General features: G+C 42.4%; 1 protein-coding gene across 4 annotated transcripts in view; it reads left to right on the top strand.

Moving 5' to 3' along the window:
* Nucleotides 1-20,777, top strand: part of rhobtb4 (Rho related BTB domain containing 4) — a 539,043-nt gene that overhangs the window by 502,079 nt on the left and 16,187 nt on the right. The window lies entirely within an intron of this gene.

Here is a 20,777-nt window from a genome sequence, read left to right as displayed (position 1 = left end):
GACTAGTGGGCCAAGTCCACACAGCTGGAAGTCATAGAAGAAGCTGTGTCTTAGTGTGAGTTGAGCAATATCAGACACACGGACACTGTCATAGGATGTGCGCACTGTTATGGCTGAAGCCAGAAACACAGGTAAAAGAGCCCAAATGAAAACTCACAAGCAGAGTAAACCAGTGTGTATCGTCTAATTAGGCTAATTAGTCTATGAGGTGCAGGTAAGACCTGAAGTGGCTGCAGGTGCTGATGAATGGCAACATGCGTGAGGATGGGTGAGGCAGACAGGTGGATGAAAGGAGGTGAGAGGAGAACCATGGCCTGGGAGGAATTACAGTAAGAAGGAATGAAGGGGCCGAGGGAAACTGAGTGTACGTACTCTGACACACACAGAGACACACACAGAGAAAGTATGCTTCAAGCCCACACCACCCCTCCACTGGTTTCAGAATGACTGGGCGACTGTGAGATGTTCGCATGGGTGGGATAGTGTGCGTTGTTTGTATAGGCATTCACACATAGAAAAAGAGGAAAAAAACAGAGAAACTAACAGAGACTCACAGTCATTGTACAACAGTGTCTTCTTCTCTTACCAGCACCACATGATGTTTGTCCTGTTAAGTAAGTTTGGGAGAGAGAGAGAGAGAGAGAGAGAGAGAGAGAGAGAGAGAGAGAGAGAGAGAGAGAGAGAGAGCGAGCGAGCAAGTGATTGTGCTGGTGATGGCAACTGTACAGTTTGTTTTTCTCTTATTGGCTGCCTCTTTGGTTGTTTTTTAAACAGGGTGTCAGTGAGAAAAGAATGTGTATGCAAGAGCGGAAAGCAGAGTGAGAGAGCTAGGGGAAAGTTAAGGAAGATAGACCTCATGAGAAGAGAAGAGAAGAGAAGAGAAGAGAAGAGAAGAGAAGGAGATTGTTTGAAAATGAGTACAAGAGAAACTGAACGCAGAGTAGAAAGAAAGGAGGAAAACGGTCGGAGTTACAGATCCTGAGGAAGAGGGACACGAAAGGGGGTTTGGCTGAGGGGAAATTAGAGCGGGGCAGGCTAGGGGGGTGAGAAAGACAAGGAGAGGTTGAGAAAGAGAGCAAGGCAGAGGGAGAATGTCAGGCGCTGGACTGCATATGGCAGTAAACATGATAAATCATCGCCAACTCCCTTCTCTAAGTTCAAAGTGAAAGGCGGTGAATACAGGATTTGAATAGAAGGAATTAAAATAGAAACAATCAACCACACAGGCAGTCTTTACTTTACCGTAACTTCTCAGACCAGAAACAAAACTTAAACTGATTCCACATGTAAAACTCCTTTGAACATCTGTCTTAACTTCCTCTTATGTGGTAATCCACTGCACTGTGTCAATGGTACTCCCACTCTGTTGTTTTGACTGCATGTGTGTGTGAGTGAGTGTAATTACAGTTAGGCCTCTGCAGCTGAATTACAATGAGCAAACAAATGAGATTATTAGTGTGGTATACAGAACAATAACAAACAATATTATTGTAAAATCAAACACAAATGTGTGTAAAAGGCTTTTGTGCACACTCCTGATTCTCTGTATGCGGCGAGTAAAACACACCTTTACAAGGCCAGACAGCTCTTGTGTGATGGAATGGCTTTTGTGTTCATGTGAATGTGTGTGTGTATGATAAGAAGGTGTTGTGTTGCCAGCGAGGAGAGGACGGGGCAGGGCCGGACCAAGAGGGCGCGAGGAGATAAAAGAGCCAGTCCGTGTCAGGCAGGGTGCCCTCATCCGGTGGTGGCTGCTCAGACAGCTCCAGGCTGGGCCGAGGCCAGAGTCTGACAGGGGGTTGTGTCCAGTGTCCCAGCGTGGCTTCACTGATAGGGAGGTGTATTACACAACCTCAGTGTTGACAGAATATGGGGAAAGAGTTGTGGGTCAAAGGTTTTTACGCAGTAAAAGTTTCACTCTAGATGCATTCAGGACTGCAATTAATAACAGTTTTTAGTGGGTTGTGTCTTGCCTTAAACTTTTTGTGTCACCATATGTCTCTCTGCTTGGTTCTTTGGTTGTAGCTCTTCACAGTTTATGTTTGTGTGTGTGTTACATGATAGTGTAGCGAAATAACTTGCAACAGAAATATCTTCATGTGTATCTGTGTGATTATGCATGCATATTTCTGCGTATATGCAATTTGATCCCTGGGTGTCTCTTTCTTTAGCATCTGCTCCTCTCGTTTGTGGCAGAGAGCCGATCCCCTTGGGTGATTTGGCTCCACAGTCATATGACTGAGGAAATGCCAACTAGGTATTCAAGTGTGTGTGCTGCAATCACAGATTACATTTCACACCATAGGAGGTTGTCTGAGGGTTTTATACTACTGGTAGTTGTGTGTGTGTATGTGTGTGTGTTTATTCTGGGGTACTTGCATGGTTTATGGGTGTGATTCTGTCTTTGCATCATCTACAGGAGTCAGGAGGCTGACCCCCCCCCCCCCCTCATCAGCCATCTCTCATGTTTGTATGGATTCAAACAGCCCAATATGTTTGGCTTCTATGTTGCTGACACACAGTCGTAATCTCTAGCGTCTTTCATTTTCAGTGCCTTTAAGCCTTGGCTGTCTGTCTCTTTATCTTCCCATTTGTTTTCGCGTCTTGTCCGCCTGTCTATCCACCTTGCCTTCCTGTAATAAAAACAAGTCACATCCCATCACACACACTATTCAGAGGCTGTGGTTTTCATTAACTGAGAATTAAGAAATCCCAATTAGCACCTTCAGCAACATCAGTGATTGGCTGTGCCTTGGTGTGAGAGTGAGTGAGGATGAGAGAGCGAGCGCTTGTTCACAGTTTAACATTCTTGCCTGTCCACAGGAGACGCAGAGGAAAGAAGTTCTGGGAGATGTACGCTTTGTGTCTTGTAGACATATACCCTTGTGTCATTTCAGCTCCATCAATAGTTGATGGTGTTAATGGAACAGTGATTACACCCTGATTTGTTTGTGACCATAGGCTTGGCTGAGAAAGCATCTTGTTTCTCACAATACATTTTCCTTTTACACTTCTTCCTTCTGTGTAAAGTCCCACACCCTAGCAACATCACAGATATGCATCCAAAAATCTCACAACGCAAGACGCTCCCAAACTAATTAGCAGACATATACAGATACAGTGACTCACACTGAGGTGCAACTCCTATATGTAAACCCCATGATAAACACATTGACAAAATCATTGTTCTCCCTGCCATGTCTTTGTGTCTGTGCCTCTGCTGTAGTAAGAGCCAGAGGCTTTAAACTAATCTGTAGTGAGAGAAAAACGCCCAAGGGTGCCATTCTTGTTAATCAGGGTCAGACTAGTTTCAGTGTTGGCCAAGCCACTGATGAAACCACAGGATTTAAATCTGTAATTGTGTGTGTTCTATAACTGTGTGGGTGCATGTGTCATGCGGATAAGGTGTTTCCTTCTACATTTATTTTTATACACAGACATTGTTCTCTGTTTTTAACTGCATGCATGCCATTTGACTGAGGGCTGCCTTTTTGCAGTTTCTGGAGGCTGATGCAACCTGACTGACACTCTCTCTCTCTTTACTCCCTAACTCACACACTAACGTAGACCAGATTGCATGAATCAGATATGATAACCGAGAGTAGCCATTTGCAAATGAGAGCTCTGTCATCATCATCCTAGTCAGTGTTTGTCTGACTCCCGTTTCCATGTGGTTTGCTCCCACATGGAAATCTGAAATTAAATTGACTCCCCACATGTAGTGTGGTTTGGTCAGCCATTTGTAGTTTGGACCTATTTTTAGTAATTGCGCACTTCAATAACCTTTCCCTTCACTTAGACCAAGTGAAGGAAAAACTTAATAAAACTTTGTGGTCAGGTTCAATTCCTGCTTTCATATCATACACACAGTGCAAGAGCCCAACCTTCATTGATTTAAAAGGCACCAAAAGTACAGTTGCAGTGGGTCAGGCAATACACTTCATTTCAGTTCATTTTATTCCAGAAAATATCGATAGAAAATATTCTTCCCTCTGCTACAAGACAGTTCGCCTTGGGGCAGTGTTTAGCTCAGTTGGTAGAGCACCCACCCCATGTGTTGAGCTATAGGGTCCTCACTGCAGGTGGCCCCGGTTCGAATCCCGCGTTAAGTGGCCCTGTCCTGTATGTCATCCCCCCCCCCTCTCTGCCTCCCATTTCCTGTCTCTCTCTCAGCTGTTCTATCAATTAAAGGAAAAATCTCCCCAAAAATATATACTTAAAAAAAAAAAAGCAAGTTAGCCTTCGGAAGCTTTAAAAAAAAAAAAAAATCTTAATCTTTTTTGTAGTTTGTAATTCTTGATATCATGTATTAGTATATGTATGGGTTAGGGTATATAATATGTGGTATATTAGACTATTCTTCTCTATACATGGGATTTTTTTTTCATGTATTTTCCTTAATATCCCCAAGTAAGATGTTAGGATTTCAACTCCGATTGCATGAAGTGTCCCAATTAAATATCTTTTTGTGAGTCTCTGGTCAGACATCTTCACATGTCTGTTCCAAAGCTGAAGCATTTGACATTTATGTGTGATGTAGATGGTTTCCATCCCATCTATCCACTAATGAAGTAAATTTATGAACCCCCTCTCAACCCCTACCCAACCCAGAAAACAAACTGAAATAGCTCCATGATGTAGTGTTACAAGTTGTGTTCATGGAGACCATAAAAAAACCAGAAGCACTGCAGACACAAGGCACTTTGTAAATCCATAGTGGTCATAAAAGGACAAACAATATAAATGTCCTTGGCAGTGAAATAATCTCTCTCTTTGTTTCTCTCTCCCTTTTGTCTCTGACTAGAACACATCACTCTTATTTCAATATAAATATTTAATCCATACCATCAATATCATTCCTTTTTAATACCATGTGCTACTTAATACGGATGCATTTCCCAACGGAGGTCAAGTTCTGCATGAATATTGACTTCTGCATTTTACTTCCAGTGATCAGTAATACAGTAGGAACAGGGACATACTATAGTTATAAACTAAATGGTCAAACACCACATAGAATGACACAGATTACTCTGAGATAAGTTTAGATTACATTTTGTGTGCACATAACCAGAGTATCTCAGTGTTTCATTTGAACATTTCTCTTGTCTGTATGACCTCTGTTCACAAGTGGTTGGGATTAGCTGGGATCAACAGCAATGCACCATCCAAAAGAGCTTCCACCCTCTTGCCCCTTTGCCCTTATTCAAATGATTAAAGCATGTGCGGCTGTGTTCCAGTTTGGCAAGTGAATGACATGTGGTCACAGTGTGCGGTGACCATTGTATGCCGGTTGTATCACCAGGCCACCGGGAAGCAGTGCGGAAATAACCGGACACCATTATAGATTTTTCCATCACACTATTTTAGGATGGCTACTGTGAATAGTGTATCATCAATGTGTGTGTGTGTGTGTGTGTGTGTGTGTGTGTGTGTGTGTGTGTGTGTGTGTGTGTGTGTGTGTGTGTGTGTGGTCTTCTTTAACAATATCCCCACAATTGGAAATGCATGATGACCTCCATCCTGACAGATTCAAGCAGTGTGCAGGATATTGCATTCCACTTCCGCCAGGTGAAAATTGTATCCGAACATTTAGCTATCTGTGTTTTCAGGCCAACTGGAGGATTACTTGACTCCACTACTCTTAGGTTTATAAAGCTCACTCAGTGCTCAACTGAATAAAATCAAAATTGTGTAGCCATTGAGATAAATGCATTGTTGTTTTGCTCTGGATGTGAGATGCAAGGGTTTCACCTCAGGTTTGTTTTTGTTTGTGCAAGTGCTGTACAATGTGAGGAACTCAGCAGCACCAATGGATAAACATACAGGCTATTTGAAGTAAACACAACAAAAGCCCTTCCTGTTCTGACTTGACTTTCTGTTATGTGGTTTATTTGTCTGTCTGTGTCTTAGTCTCTCTGTGAGTTTTTTTTTTGCACTCCCCTTCTTTCCAACGTCTTCATTTGCACCTCTCTATTTCTGTATGCGTGAGCAACAGCATTTTTAAATAGAGGAAGATGGATACTAGATTAGCCTGACACAACATAGCTGTCTTTGAGTGTAAAAAAGAAAACTGGAAGTGAAGCTGAAAAAGGACAGCATATCTGATATTTTTAGTTTACATTATACACAACAAATTTGTCAAAGATCCCTTGGATAACTGGATCAGATATTACTGTTTTAAACACTGACTTATTTTCGTTAAACCATTTGATCAGCTGATTAAAGATACAAACTGGTACTGAACAGAAAAGCAATTGGATGGTAAATCTTGAGATATTTAGTAGGACAGGACAGGTATCAGATATTTTAGCAACACATAAGTGTTCATTTTTATTTTAAATTACTTAAAAAAAATATTTCCTTATTCAGTTAAATCACACAAATAAATCCCTCTTTACTTTAGCTGATCATGGATCTGCAACCTGGGTGTGTGGGGGAAGTGCCAGGAGGACTTTGCTTCATTTAAAAGGTTCACAAGCCAAAAAGGTTAGGACCATCTGCTGTACACTACTCTGCAGAGAGGGATGGTAACTGTGTGCAGTGTGATCGCGGCGGGACTGCAGCTCTGCTTCTCTGTGCCGGACTGAAGTCCAGAGGTGTTTGACTTGGCTCGGCTTTCTGTTTGATCAGGCTGTTTCTGGAATACTGACTGACCTGTGCTGAGGCCAAATGCATCTCTCTCCTCTCAGCTTAAACATTTCCCCTTTGCTCCTCCTCCTGGTTGCTGCCACATTATTCCTAAATTTGAGCAGTTTGACATTAAATTCAGTGCTCTGTACTCTGTGTAAGACAATACAAAAGGACAAACATTGGATCTCTTTCTGTCATGCAGATCTCAAGAGGAATGAGAGCTCTATTTGCCCTCCCTCACCTTTTCCTGTTTGTTGTCTGATTTCAACCCCGGTTCAAAGTTTACTCTGATACATCCTCACCAGACTGTGAGAGTAGCTGTGGACCTGTCTGAGGTTCACAGAGGTTACAGACATTTCCAACATCACCACAGATAGTAGCTGGATGCCAGTGTCCAGTGTGATAGATTCCAGCTAACTTGGAAAGACCACCTGGCAGATTACATTACAGTACTTTGTTGTTGGCCAACCTTTTAATCTGCATTAATGGGCTAGTGACAAATATACCTTATAATGCACAGTGCTTTAGCATCTCACTGCAACAGAATGAAGACACCTTACACAGAGGAACTGCTACCCTAAACACAAATAATGTGTATAAAATACTATCACAGCAAACACTAGTTTACAGTCAATATGTCTTGTATTACATGGTAGCAGCCTTTATTCCAATAAATACATGCCCTATACTATATTATTTTATACCTGTCATGAATACTAACAAGGCAGCCACAGTAAAGCTTAATAGAAAATAGTGTTTTCAGTAAACACCATACTTAAGTCTCAGAGCTTTAAATTAAAGATATATATTTAATTTCAAACTTTTAATCATTTCACATTCAGGGGTTATCCATATTAAGAAAATCCATGATAGATATAGGACGCATACGTAAAAAGTCTGCACCACTTTGCTAGAGTATAATGTGGGGTTTCCTCTTTTAAGAATAAGAATAAGAGTTAATTTTACTTTATTTTTTATTAATCCCCAAAGGGAAATTCATTTACATAGCCTAAGCAGTCTAATTCTATTATCACACCTTTGACTTGCTATCACCATATTACTGTAATATACTCCAGGAACACAGTTTAAGACACTTTACACATAGCCCCTGAAAAGCTCATTCCTGATCCTTGCTGATGGATTCACTCAAGTACATATTAAGAAGTCACTAGGGAATAAAGCTGGAGGATTAAATTATTTTCAAACTGACTTTGAACCCATTGGACGTGTGTATCCAGAGAGTAAGTGTTGAAAGTCTAATCAGAGGTGGCACAGAGAAAACGTTCAGTGGATTACACTTGTTAGATTTGTTAAGGGGCGAGATGTTTGACATCAGAGGGTCAGAATCCCACCACCATGTACTGATCCTGGGTCTGCCTCACCTTTGGTCTAAGTTTCAACAGAGGCTGTGAGTCCTCTTGCAATTTGGTGAGAAATGTACAGAAGAATAACGAATGAGCATGGATGAACTTTTTGTTTTTAAAAGCTCACCATGAATAACATCGGAGGACATTAATACTGATGAATTTCTTAATATTAACCCATGTATCAGTCATATTTCCCATAGGGATTTTAAACTGGACCAACTGGTTTTCCCACAAGATCACATCAGACTTTTAATCTCTCTATTTACTTTGTGTGGTTGTAGTCTTAAGTTCTGCAGGCAATGTCCTTATAAGCTAGGAACTGATGATGCTACTTCCCTCGCTAAGCTCAGTTTTATGGCTTTGCCCTCACCCTGGTCCTATATTCTTTCCTTACCTCGTCCGATCTTCGTCCCCATTTCCCTATCTGTCTCTGTCTCAGTCCTCAAGCTGATTCACACACTCCACCATGACGCCATCTCTAGGCAGACCCTTGACCTAAGCACCTAACTCTTCTTCATCCTTATAATGCCCTCAGTCCTGCACAGCCACTGGATCCACCAAGCCCTTAACTGACTCAGCACTTACAGTACAGTACTTCCCATGGAAATTAAAGTGATCTTTCACTTTTCTGAAACATTAGCTACACTGCGGAGTGCATAGTGCTTCTTCATGAATAAACCAGCTGTATGGATATGTTCGTATATTTTTTTCTTCTCATTAGCTCCTATAGAAGAGTCTACGGTAGCGTGAAACCCATAAACTTGTGTTCAAACAGGACACAACCAGGCCCAACAAAGGCAAATCCCTCACATTGTAAAGATGCACTTAGGTCCAACATGTGCAAAATTTCCCTGCAAAGTGAACTATCACTTTAAGAGTTTTTAGCAGCAGCTGAAGAGAGCCTTAATAAGATTAGCCCTGGCACTTGACAGCCACAGCTTAAGAGGCACCTCTACTGACCTGTGTGTCTCTATCCAGCAGAGAGTGTGCATGTGTGTTTGTTGATGTGTGTGTGATGTTAAGGTGGTGTTTGTTTGTTTGATGTACAAAATGTTGTAGTGTCTGTATGTCTTTTTGTGTCTATACATGAACGTAGGCATAGCACGACATTCTTGTGTAGACTCGAACATCTCAAGTTAGAATGTACAGTGTAGATTATACCTTCCAAAAGACTTGTGCCACTCAGGAATTCAGAGCATCCATTTAACCCTTTAATCTCTCAAAACCCCTCACTACCCCAAGGCTCTCTCCTGTCATAGGCTGTCATTCTTGATGAAATGGGCTTGACCAAACAAGCAAAGACTTTAACTCAACAAGAAAACAATTCATCAAATACAAAGCCCATGGAATCATATGAATTTCTCAATAATGTTTTTTTTTTTTTTTTTTTTTTTTTTTTTACCTACTTAGCAGTTAGAGATGCACCATACCCACAGGGAAGTTCGAGCTAGTTAGGGACAGTGAGGAATATTCAGAGCTGTTCTTCGTCACTCCAGGCACCACTCTGCGAACCCCAGGCACCTCAATGTTAAACATTTAAGTTGGCATTAATATCATAATCAGAGGTCTGTTTATCCTCAGGCAGACAGCAGGCAGTTAAGCACCAACTTAACTCCCTCCCTTATGCCCCCTCTCTTTCCTCATGCCACCCTCCATCCTTTCCTTTTGTCCAACTATTCCCTCCTCTATCCAGGTCCTCAGGCCACTTTACATTCCCAACATATTCCACCATCATGGCCTGTCATCACCAGCACAGTCTTGACCTGATCGTAAATCAGTGTAATGGTCAGTGAACACTTGCTGTATCTGCAGCCAAAAGGAGTCAAAATTACAAACTGATGTCATTCCACATGTGGCAGTGCAGTGTGACAGTGATAGCTAATGACAAGCACTGTATACCAACACTAACAGCATGTGTTTTTTATCTCATATTGTATGTTTGGAATGCCAGAGACAACGTTTAACAGCACATAAATCTCAATTACAGCTTTTAGTTTAGTTTAGTTTTACGACTATTCATAATTTTATGACCCCAGTTCGTAAAAAGTGTTATATTAAATGACTGATGTTAAAGGATTATACAATGAAATACATTTAGAACCATGATTTAATAAAATAACTTCAGTGTGACTCCAAGATTGGTTTTGAAGCCGCAGTAATTTCAACAGTGGTGGGAATACGAATTGGAGCTTTCCAATAGGACTAGTGGTGGTGAAATTAAAAATGGTCTGCCAAGCCTTTTTAATGTGTAAAAAATGATGTGCACAAACCAAGAATTTCAAAATGGTATCTGTTTTTACAAAGCATAAACATGAAGAAGTACTGGTGTGTCTATCCAGTTCAATTCAATACCCTCTGACTGCTGCACTGCTACTTTTTGCTCCAGTAATATTTTCCTTTTTCTGTTGTGAGCCATGGAGCGATATATCTTCATTAGAGTGTAAATGAGGCAACAACAGCTGGTCAATGGAGTTTTCTAACTGACTGTAGATAAGAGAATACACTGATAACTCAGCAAGTAAACAGTAACCTCTGCCTGTCTTTCTCTTGCACCGTCTGTCTCTTTCTGTACTTTCTCTCAGGCCTTATCTGGCGTTGAATGTTTTTCTCTTAAACTCACACTCTGTTAACATGCCCATCACCCATTGCCAAATAGGCCTGCTGTTACAAAACACACTTAGTTTCATGCCAGGGTGCTGGCTCTGGCAAATGCATCTGAGCCGCTTGTCCACGTCAAAGTGCATGCATGAGGGAGAGAGGAGAGAGATTAAGAGTGTGAAGAAAAGGAGATTCAGAGTCACAGACATGGATGTCTATCTGTGCACTTTTTGTTATTATTATCAGGCTATTATTATTATTGTTATTACCACTGATCATTCAGTAATGCCAGGTTCCCACAAGCTCATTTCACTTAAGCCTCCAGTCATTCCAGTCTCATTTGTGACCTTTGACCTCTAAGTTTTCTTCCTAGGGGAATAAATTGAAATTCCTGTGTTACTGCATTTTTTCTTGCTCTGTCGCAAAACAAAAAAGATGGCTGCCAAAACCATCCAACCAAACAAAGAACCAGATGATATCATACCACTGATCTACATACAGTATCTACAAATAATGTTTGTTCATGAGTGTGTGTGTCAAGGCTGAAGGTAGAATTTAATCTCTGATACTGTTATCAGTTCCATGGTGCTGGAGGACTGCTTAGAAGACCCACTGCAGCTCTGACCTACTTGTGTCAGCGTACGGGGCTGTATGTTTTTCAGTGGGTGTGTGTTGCCTGTGTGTGTTTGTTAGCACGTTTGTTAGTGTGTTTGAGGAGAACTCTCTGTGGACATGGGGAGAAGCTGTGTGAGAAGCTGGGTGTTTTGACAGCTTTAGAACAGCTCCAGTGCAGTGTTGGGGCAGGGGGTGTCCGGGCCTGTTGCATATTCAGGCGAGCTGTAAGGGTGAGAATAGGGTCAGTGCAGGAGTGGACAGGAAGGGATGAGATAAGTGAAAGAGTTTGATTCCAAAGTCCTCTATGGCCATCAAAAATGATACTTGATTTCCATTGCATAACGTATGATGTCATCTGAAATCAATCCATCTAAGCCCAAGTTCACTTGCACCATTATGTAAACAAGTAGATGAATTAACTGAAACACTGACATCTGTTTTGTAAAAACATATGCTAAATGTATCATGTTGTAAAATGAGCCTTTATGTGAGATGAAGACAGTATAATTTTAAGTAAGGCTGCCATGGCATGATAATCATGACAATATTATCATGATATCTGTAGATTCTTTTTTAGGGAAAAAAAGAACATAATCTTCAACTATGTTGTTTTTGTCAATTTCTTTGTCAGGTACATTTTTTTCTGCCTCAAAATGTCACAAGTGAAGGGACTTGGAGACAAGTCTGTGATGAAAATAATTCAATGTAAATGGATAGTGAAAAGGTAACGGCACAACGGCAGCCATTATTGTCAGTGCTGTAAAATGCAACACCTCTAACATGAAGAGAAATCTTCAAATACTGTATATTCTGAAACATGTTCACACCTGAAACCAAACAAAACTTAGTAATACTGGTTGAGTTATACAAGATGGATACACTGAATAACTGGACAAAATGTTGATTGTTGGGAATGAACATTGGATGGCGCACCAGAGTAAACAGAGTATTTGTCCAGCCCACTCCTTAGTGAAGTAGTCATGCCAAAGAATGATCTCAGCTCATTCTACCAACTTTAATCTCACCAAAGTGTAAAAGCGATGGGAGTAGGCTTCCCACACACTTAATAAAAGAGTGATAAAGCTTGTAAAACAAAGCCACACAGTCTTTTTTGTTCTACTGTAGCTCCAAAGGCCAGGCATCACCTCAGCCTGTGCTTCTTGAGAGTTTTCTCACAAATACACCTCTCCAACAAAGGGGCTGCCTCTCCACATTTCTAAGCCCTCTCAGTGCCAGTGCTGTTGAACCCCTGCTTTCTCCAGCAGCATTCCAGCCCATCTTTCATGCTGTTTCATTCTGGCCATGCCAGCCAGGTCAGGGGGCAGTGTTTTCTCAGGGATTCAAGACAACATGGGACACATAGCTTTAAGGCCGGCATCACCACTAGTTGCACATGGAACTTATGTTCACTTCAGTGTAGTTCTTTCCATGTGCCCTGTTGCATAATATGCGCAAAACATGCTCTTGACAACACACATCTTTGTGAGTCTGCAGCCATGAGGGACTGAACAGCTCAAAGGTCAAGCAATAGATTTGTGGTTTTGCTGTGATGTTTGAATAGTTTTATTAAAGCCCTGTTTCATTTCTTTCTCTAGACTGTAGAATCTGACAGCCACTGCTGATTTACCCCAGAATCCATCACAAAGATTTAAGATATTGGTACAGTGAGTTTATACCTCCTTTGTTTCAGAGGGATCAGTACCAAGTTCAGCCAGTAGATGTCTGCCTTCAGTCTTCAGTCAGTGACAGTAGGTAGACTAGACTGTCCAGGGTTCCCACATGACCAAACACTGCAAAATGTCCCAAATGAAATCCTTGATAAACATAATTTAAATAAAAGTCCAGTTTAACCTCTTACCTGGAATTGCAGGCATGTCCATGGGCATCAGGGACAGGGACTCAGAGAAAGGTTCTTGTCTCAGTACATGTCTGGGCAAAGTCCTCAGTTTAGCATCAAATTCACAGAGCAATTTAAGTTGATGTTAAAAATAACCTTGCTGGAAGAATAGAATAGTGAGGTAGCCTATTTATTTATTTTTTTTGCCTTTTGGCCACATGGTAGCGTTTTCTTCTCTGGCACAGCTTAACATTCCAGAAATGAACTCCCAGACACTGAGATCTTGGAAAAATGAGGGAAAAGGGGCTGAGTAGTTTTCCACAAAACCTCAAAATACATTTTTTCTCATCTGTTGTTTAGCAACACAAATCTCTCAATTCCCCATGAGTATAGTAGGACACTACTGCATAATGTGTGTGTGTATTTTTATTTTTATGTGTTGCAGACTAAATTAAGAAGATGGTTTTGCACATTCCTAATACATTTTTATTGGTTTTGATAAATACACACTTTTTTATTTCATGTCTTGTCTCTCTATATTGAGTTTTCGGTCAGTACAGTGGTGGATGTGACTTCTCCACCAACAAAACAGCATGCTTTGCGCTATGTTTTTGAGTTAACAGGAGTGGAAGAGCAGTGGGGGGGCGGGGATACTATACAGCTCTGTAGGATCTGATTGGCTCTTGCGTTGTAATCTCCGATGAGACCTTAAATGCCCCTCTTCAGCTCTACTTGCCTGAAGTGTTATGCTGCTTTTGCTGGGTAGTGAATTTGTAAATAATAATAATTTAAAAAAAAAATACACAAACAACATAAACAACAACGAACTAGTTGGCCGTGTTTTATTGTAGAAATCACAAAGAACAATCAAATGTGTACCAACTCACAACCAAATGTAATCTTATTAATAATGAAGCCTACACTCAGAGGCTTCTGCAGGACTTCCACTAAATGTCTTACCTACTCTTCTTACGTCTGCTACGGCTGTGCAGCTGGCCTATCGATTATAGCAGAGATACTACCGCTACTGGCTTCATACAATTGTTTTTTTCTGACAGCACCTGAACGCAGCACAACAGGAGTTGGGCGCCTTGTGTGGTGACGTAGGCTTAGGAGGCGTGGCTCTGGTGAAATCAGCTGGGGAAACAACAACAGAAAAGGGGGGTGGCTCAGAGCAGCAGGAAAAAAAATCTTAAGACCAGTTATGTTTCGATTTCATTCGAGAAGGAGTCGCTTTAAAAAGTAAATAGCTTCGTGTCAGGTCTGCAGCGGTGACGAGAGACTTGTTGAGTCCTGAGACGATACAGTTAAGAGGCAGCGAGAGGAAGTGAGAGAAGGTTGAGGATGTGACAGGGCACCGGGGTCCAGGTGCGACGTTTGCAGTTGTAGCCGTTTATGCTCTTTGACAAACAAAGGGAATACCGCGAGCAACCTCTTCATTCTCAGCGCGTCTTTGTCCGGTTCGAGTGACCGGCTCGACCACCAGCTGTGGCATGTGGGTCAACTCCGGAACCGTCGGAAGGTAGGAGCCCCTCCTGCAGGAATACTGGGTCACATGCTCCCAGTGTAATTCCCGTCGTGCACAAAGCCACACTCTGTTTGCCATATCCTTTACTCCAACTATTCTCAAATCATCCCCAGCTTTATTCTCATCATGCCACGCATGGTCTTATTGTACATAATGGGGTTTTAATCTCCCCTTCAATCTCTATGATATGGATCTTGCATACATTTCATGTGTACGAAATGAATGGCTTAACACGAGATGATGCAAATGGAGATTACTGTTATGATTTTAAATCACACACGTGCAGCACAGACTGCTGTCGTTAGAGCATTTCGATTCAGTGTTGTAGTGCAGTGGATGGGCTTGGCGCATTACGCAAGACTTTATCAGCGCATCATTTGAGAAGTGGGTTGATGTCCACCTGCCTTTTACAACATCGTTAAATGAAAGACATCTCACCACCCTGATTGTGCTGTCTTTATTAACCCTGACATGTGTGACAGTGCAGGAGACTGTCTGCTTTGTTGAATCGGTTTCCCGAGAAAAAAAATATGAATGAGCCAGGTGGTTATGAATGGCTGCGGGGAGAGGGAGCACACGAGGTGCCTTTCATTGATGAATGTAGTGATCCTACGCCACAGTATTTAGTGGAACAACATGCGGCTCTCAAACTGGGACAATGGAGTGTCTCAGTTTGTAGACGACACACACACACACACACACACACACACACACACACACACACACACACACACACACACACACACACACACACACACACACACACACACACTCCCCTCATTGCTGATCCTGTGGCTGTGACGTCATGAGGAGGATTGGGTTGTGCAGGTATCTGCGTGGTTGTTGAAGGGGCCTCTCACGTCTACCTGCAAATAAATATTTTATCTGACCATATTTTCATTTCCAGTCACTAGCGATTACTCATATCTGCAGGGTGTAAACAATCTGGCACCCTTCTCTTCCATATTGTGCAACCTTTGTGTTTTGGCCAATTTATTTTTCTCCTGAAATTACCCAACTGTTTTATCATTTTAACACTATTATAGATTTTGTTCTGTGTGATTCTCTCTCCACATCCTGGTCAGAAAAACTCGACTGTTATCCCTAAAACTGAGCTAGAAATGTAGTTTGACAGTAATACTGTTGACCTCACCTACTAGGCTATAATGAATCGGTAATCAGGCCTGTCATTATGTCTACCTTCAGATGGATCTGGGGCAGAGCTATGTATTGTCCCGGTCAGGCACTATTCCCAACGCTTTGGCTGTGTCAACAGCTTTGAGATAACATAGTGCAGCACTGACAGACCCACATGGAAGAGTCAGCCAGCATTGGACGGCTGGCTAGAATGTTCTGACCTCTGTATCAGGCTGTAGTGGGAGGTACACAGGGGTAATAGAGCTTGAAATTGTGTGTATGTTTGATGCTTCAAGTGTATGTTGTCTTCACTGTGAAACACAGTGTGTTACAATGTGGACTTTGGTGAGAAAAGGTTTATAATGGTTTGATAATGACAGACCAGCTGTATTTTTAGTTATAAGAAGAACTTAAGTTTACTTTCATGTTATGATGAAATTCTCTGTTACATTCACACAGACTTACCCCCCTCCCCGCCCCATCTGCAAAGTTGCAATAATATTTGGGTCACAAACTTACAATCCCTTGGCCCAGTGTCACAGTAATCACAAAATCCTTGACTCAGTTTCAGAGAAAGATACTAAACCCTCCACCTGTAATTTTACAAATTCTCATTTGTAAAATGTGAGCACCTCTAATGTTTCATGCATTGCTTTTTTCTGTTTTAGAATATTGCATATCTGCAAAAATGTTGTCATTGTTGCAGCTTGAAATACCACAATCAAATACCCTGGTTAAAAAAAACAGTATTATAATTTATATAAAGGAACGGTAACAATTTTGAAGACTAGCTGCCTTAGTTGCTTCTTAGAGTTGAGATTCAAACTGTCACAACCAAAAAAACCAAAACCAAAGTCAAAGCAATCACAAAGTGCTGTTATGGTCAATGACATATAGTAAACTGTATGCCCATAGGCATTCTGTGATGGAGGGGATACTGAAAGTATAAGGGTGCAAAATAGAAATGAGACATAGATAGAGAGATGAAGGTGGAAAATATGGACACAGGAGATGGAGGAGGGAGATAGGGAGGGATAAAGGAAATGAGGGCATCAAGATGAGCATGTTTACAAAGCATTATTGCAGCAGGGAGAGGAGAAGAGGAAGATTTTCTCAAATAGGCTAACAGGCTGCACCCTCTCATTGGGGTAGATGTGTTCATATCGCCGTCTGCCACAGGCCGTGCGTTACCACCAGTAACATCTGCAGTGGGTGAGGCAACTACGTGCAGCCCTGCATGTGTGTGTGCATGTCTGTGCCAGTGTGTGTGAGTCTGAGGTCTACTGTCAGCCATCCAGGGAGCCAAGCGGAGGCTACGGACCAGGTTATGTAACCAGTCTGTGCCAGCTGTGCCTGTGGCAGTCAATGTCTCAAAAACACACTTTTGACAAAAAAAATGTTTAAAAAGAAATTGGGTTGCATACATGATTACACATTCACCCATAGTTTCTTCCAGCAATTACACATGGACACTTTGACAATGCAGCCGAGCCTGTGATAGCATGAAGCCCATAGCGTTGTGTGAGTGCAAGAGTGTTGGCCCATGTATAAAGTGAATGGTTACTGGGGTCTTTTTTTTTTTTTTTTTTTGTTCAGGGTTGGGTGGAGGGACTGGAGAGGCAGGCGGCTTCATTATGACATTAGGGTGAACCCAAGCCCGAAGGAAGAGGACAAAAAGAAGTCGGATGGGGACTGTTGAGGGTTTTGGGATGAGCGGTTGTTGCCAGTGGTTCGCTGAAGTTATTACATAACAGAGAGAGAGAGAGGCAGAGGAGGAGCAGACTGGGTGTGGGAGGGCTGTCTGGTTAATTCTGCTCCTTGATTGCCATCCAGAAAAGTATAAGGTCAGAGATAGATAGATGGATGGATGGATGGATAGATGGATAGATAGATAGATAGATAGATAGATAGATAGATAGATAGATAGATAGATAGATAGATAGATGACTGATAATAAAAATGGTGGAGGAGGTATGACGTTCAATGCAAGAGGGGATGTCAAAGAAGAGCAGTAGTGGGAAAAGGTCATTTAAGATAAAAAGGTGAAGTGAGGGATGTGGTAGCTGAACTGTGAAGCATTACATTTGCAGAATGAATACAGAAGGGGGAGGGGGCGGGGGAGTTTGTCAGCGGGTCAAACCTGACAGACACAGGCAGACAGAAGGATAAATGAAAGGATTTAGAGAGGAAGCAATGGGTGTGTATAAAACAAACATACGAGATAGAGATAAAGATGCCAGGAACTGTGTAATGAGAAAAAAAGCTGTAAGCCATCTCCTTATGAAACCCCCACTGGCCTTAAACAAAGTCACACTGAGACACACACTGTCCAAATTATGCATGAGTTTCTTTGTCTGTCTGCTCCTCCTGCAACGAACACACACGGACGGACACACAAGCTGAGTCAATCCGTGACTTTCCAGAGTAAAGCAGAGGCTTGATGTTTGTTTCTTGCGGGGGCGTTATGTTGCTGTCACAGTGTTCCTATCACTGCGCTCTTGTCTACAACCATCAATGTGCCACTAAAAGAGTCACAAAACTGGGGCAGAATCTCATTCTCTCTGTCACACACACACACACACACATACACACGCACACACATATGTGTGCATTTCCATCCCAACACTGCCTTGTCCTTGCAGCCTACTTTGTTGCCTTGTTGGGAAGATGACACTAGCTGGCAGATGAAGTCTAGACGTCTGTGAACGGTTCACTATAGGTCGCTTGCTAAAAATGAAACCTGAGCTCTACAGCTTCTCTTTCTGCTCGTCTGAGATGCGCTGCTTTGCTTTCACGGTCTCCAGCTTCTGTTCATCCTGCTCTCTCACAATTAAGAATAACTGTATGTGAAAGCTCGTCAAGTTCAAATATAAAACTGAGAGCAGGTGCATATCTGTCAAGTGCAGTGGTGTGTGAGTGAGTAGACAGTTGCGTTACGTGTGCTGACTGACGCATGACCAGACTTGCGCTTGGGGCCCGATGCAGAGCCGCAGATGGAGCACGATATCTGGGAGCCTGATTCTCTTGATACCCCTGAGAACCTATCCACGCCACCACCGCCAGCACCGCCACTGCCACCAATGCTGCCTCCTGGTTACATCACTGCCTGCATCATTCCATGCCTCACAGACCAGCCCTAAGCTTATTACCACATGCACACGCAGACATGCACATACGCACATACTGACTTCCAGACTCCCACGGGTCAGTAGTAGAGGATGACTGTACCCTTGTCTGTCCTCTGTCCCTTTCTTTATCTGTCATTCTCTCTAAGAGAACCACTCATTTGATAGCAGAGAGCAGCATCAGCAGGAAAAGCTGCGATTTGTTCCCCTGGGCAGCCTTGCTTATTGTTGGTTTTACCCTTTTGATCTCAATGACATGACTGACTGATTCTAATGCTGGGATGACAGTCCCTCTCTCTTCTCTAAGACTCTAATAATCCCCTCTCTGCCTTGTTTCTCTTGCAATCCCCTTTGCTTATCTACTGTTGAATTAGAAATGCTGGGAATTAACAATACTACTATCCACTCCCCCTCTCTGTCAGTCAGTGCCTATGGCGCTTTTTGGTCTCTGTCTGCTCAGATGTCCTCTGCCACAGATTGTACTTGTGTAGTACGTCAGGCCTCACACTTGGCCAGTGATCCCTGTTTTCTTAATACAGCAGCACTAAGAAGACTGCTGCTTTGGCAGCTGCAATGACTATGAGGCAGACAGCCGTTAGATAAGCGCAAGGTTGTGGTACCTTTTTACTGCTTCTTTTATCTCTCTCCTCTCCCTGTTGTACCTCTCCCTAAGGTGTCACAGTCAGAGAAATGGCAAGGGCAAAAACGTGTATTTATAGCTCTGAAAGATCCTATCTGTTCTTTGTATACCACTCAGGAAACAGCCACCCTGACAGACACTTTTCTTTAACTGACACAGACAAATGTAGGACCGGCCTGTGCTGTACCTCCTGGCTGACGAAATAAGGACTTTTTTCTCAGAAACAACAAAAATATCTTAATGTTTGCCTGATTTCCTGACAGAGAGAACCAATGTGTCATGTGTCTAGAGAAGGCTCTGTGGAGCTGCAGTGGAATTATGAACAGGTTGGAGGTGAGTGAGGACGTGGAGAGCAGGTCATGGCTGAATAACAGGGTGCACACATGGCTCATGTGTCCAATGAATAGGTGCCATTTTTAGCTGCTAGTTTCTGTCAGTGCTGGACTGAAGTGTTGCACAGGCATTCACGTCAATGGAATAACAAGCAAAGGCCTTTATGAATGTTTCAGACGCTCTATTTATGGGGCCTTGGGATGGCTCTTTGAACAAGTTGCAACGACGGATGAGCTGATTAACTGACTACCGGTCCATCTGTGTTTGTGTGTGTGGGCTGGTTATGCAATAGAGTAGATTCTTCCAGGAATGTTTATTTTAAATGGGTATTAACATGTGTTTTGACATGTCAGAAATGTTTGTAAGCAGTTTATGGAAAAAGGATTTTGATAAGCTTTTTACAGCAATGTGTGGTTTTAAAAAGAGGAAGTCAGTTGAACTGTGTACAGAACCGCCTCCGTCTTGTGGTGGGGTTAAGTCCGGAGCTGACAGTTCAAACATGCATCCACGCTCTCCTCCTGTGTTTTCCTTCCTCTCCGCAAACCTACAGGAAATACACTTGACCCCAAAAGAAGATGCACAACTCCCTGTGCTCCTGAATGACCTAAAAAGTTAATTACAGATGGCTTTATGGGGGATTTTATTGTCTGTCCTTTGTGTTCTCGAGCTAGATTTTTCATCTCTTTAGCTTAAGTTCTCTCTGAAGCAAAAATGCTATCAATGCATCATACGGGGAACAGATAGGGGGGAAGACAGACAAGAGGAGAAAAGGACAATGAGCTCAAGGGAAGTCTCTCCTGTTTTGTCTCTGTGTTTCTCTCTCTCTCCCCCCGTTCTCTCTATCCCTGTGTGAGCTGTTACAGAAATAGCTCTGCAGTCCCTCTATTCCTCAGCCTGCGAACCATGTGTTCTGTTTAGGAGTTTGGCAGAAGCCCGTGAACACCGGTTTAGAGCCTTAACCAAG

The sequence above is a fragment of the Trachurus trachurus genome (genome assembly GCF_905171665.1).
Source record: "Trachurus trachurus genome assembly, chromosome: 9".
NCBI lineage: Eukaryota > Metazoa > Chordata > Actinopteri > Carangiformes > Carangidae > Trachurus > Trachurus trachurus.
The sequence above is the reverse complement of the archived record's forward strand: the minus strand, read 5'-3'. Positions and strand labels throughout refer to the sequence as shown.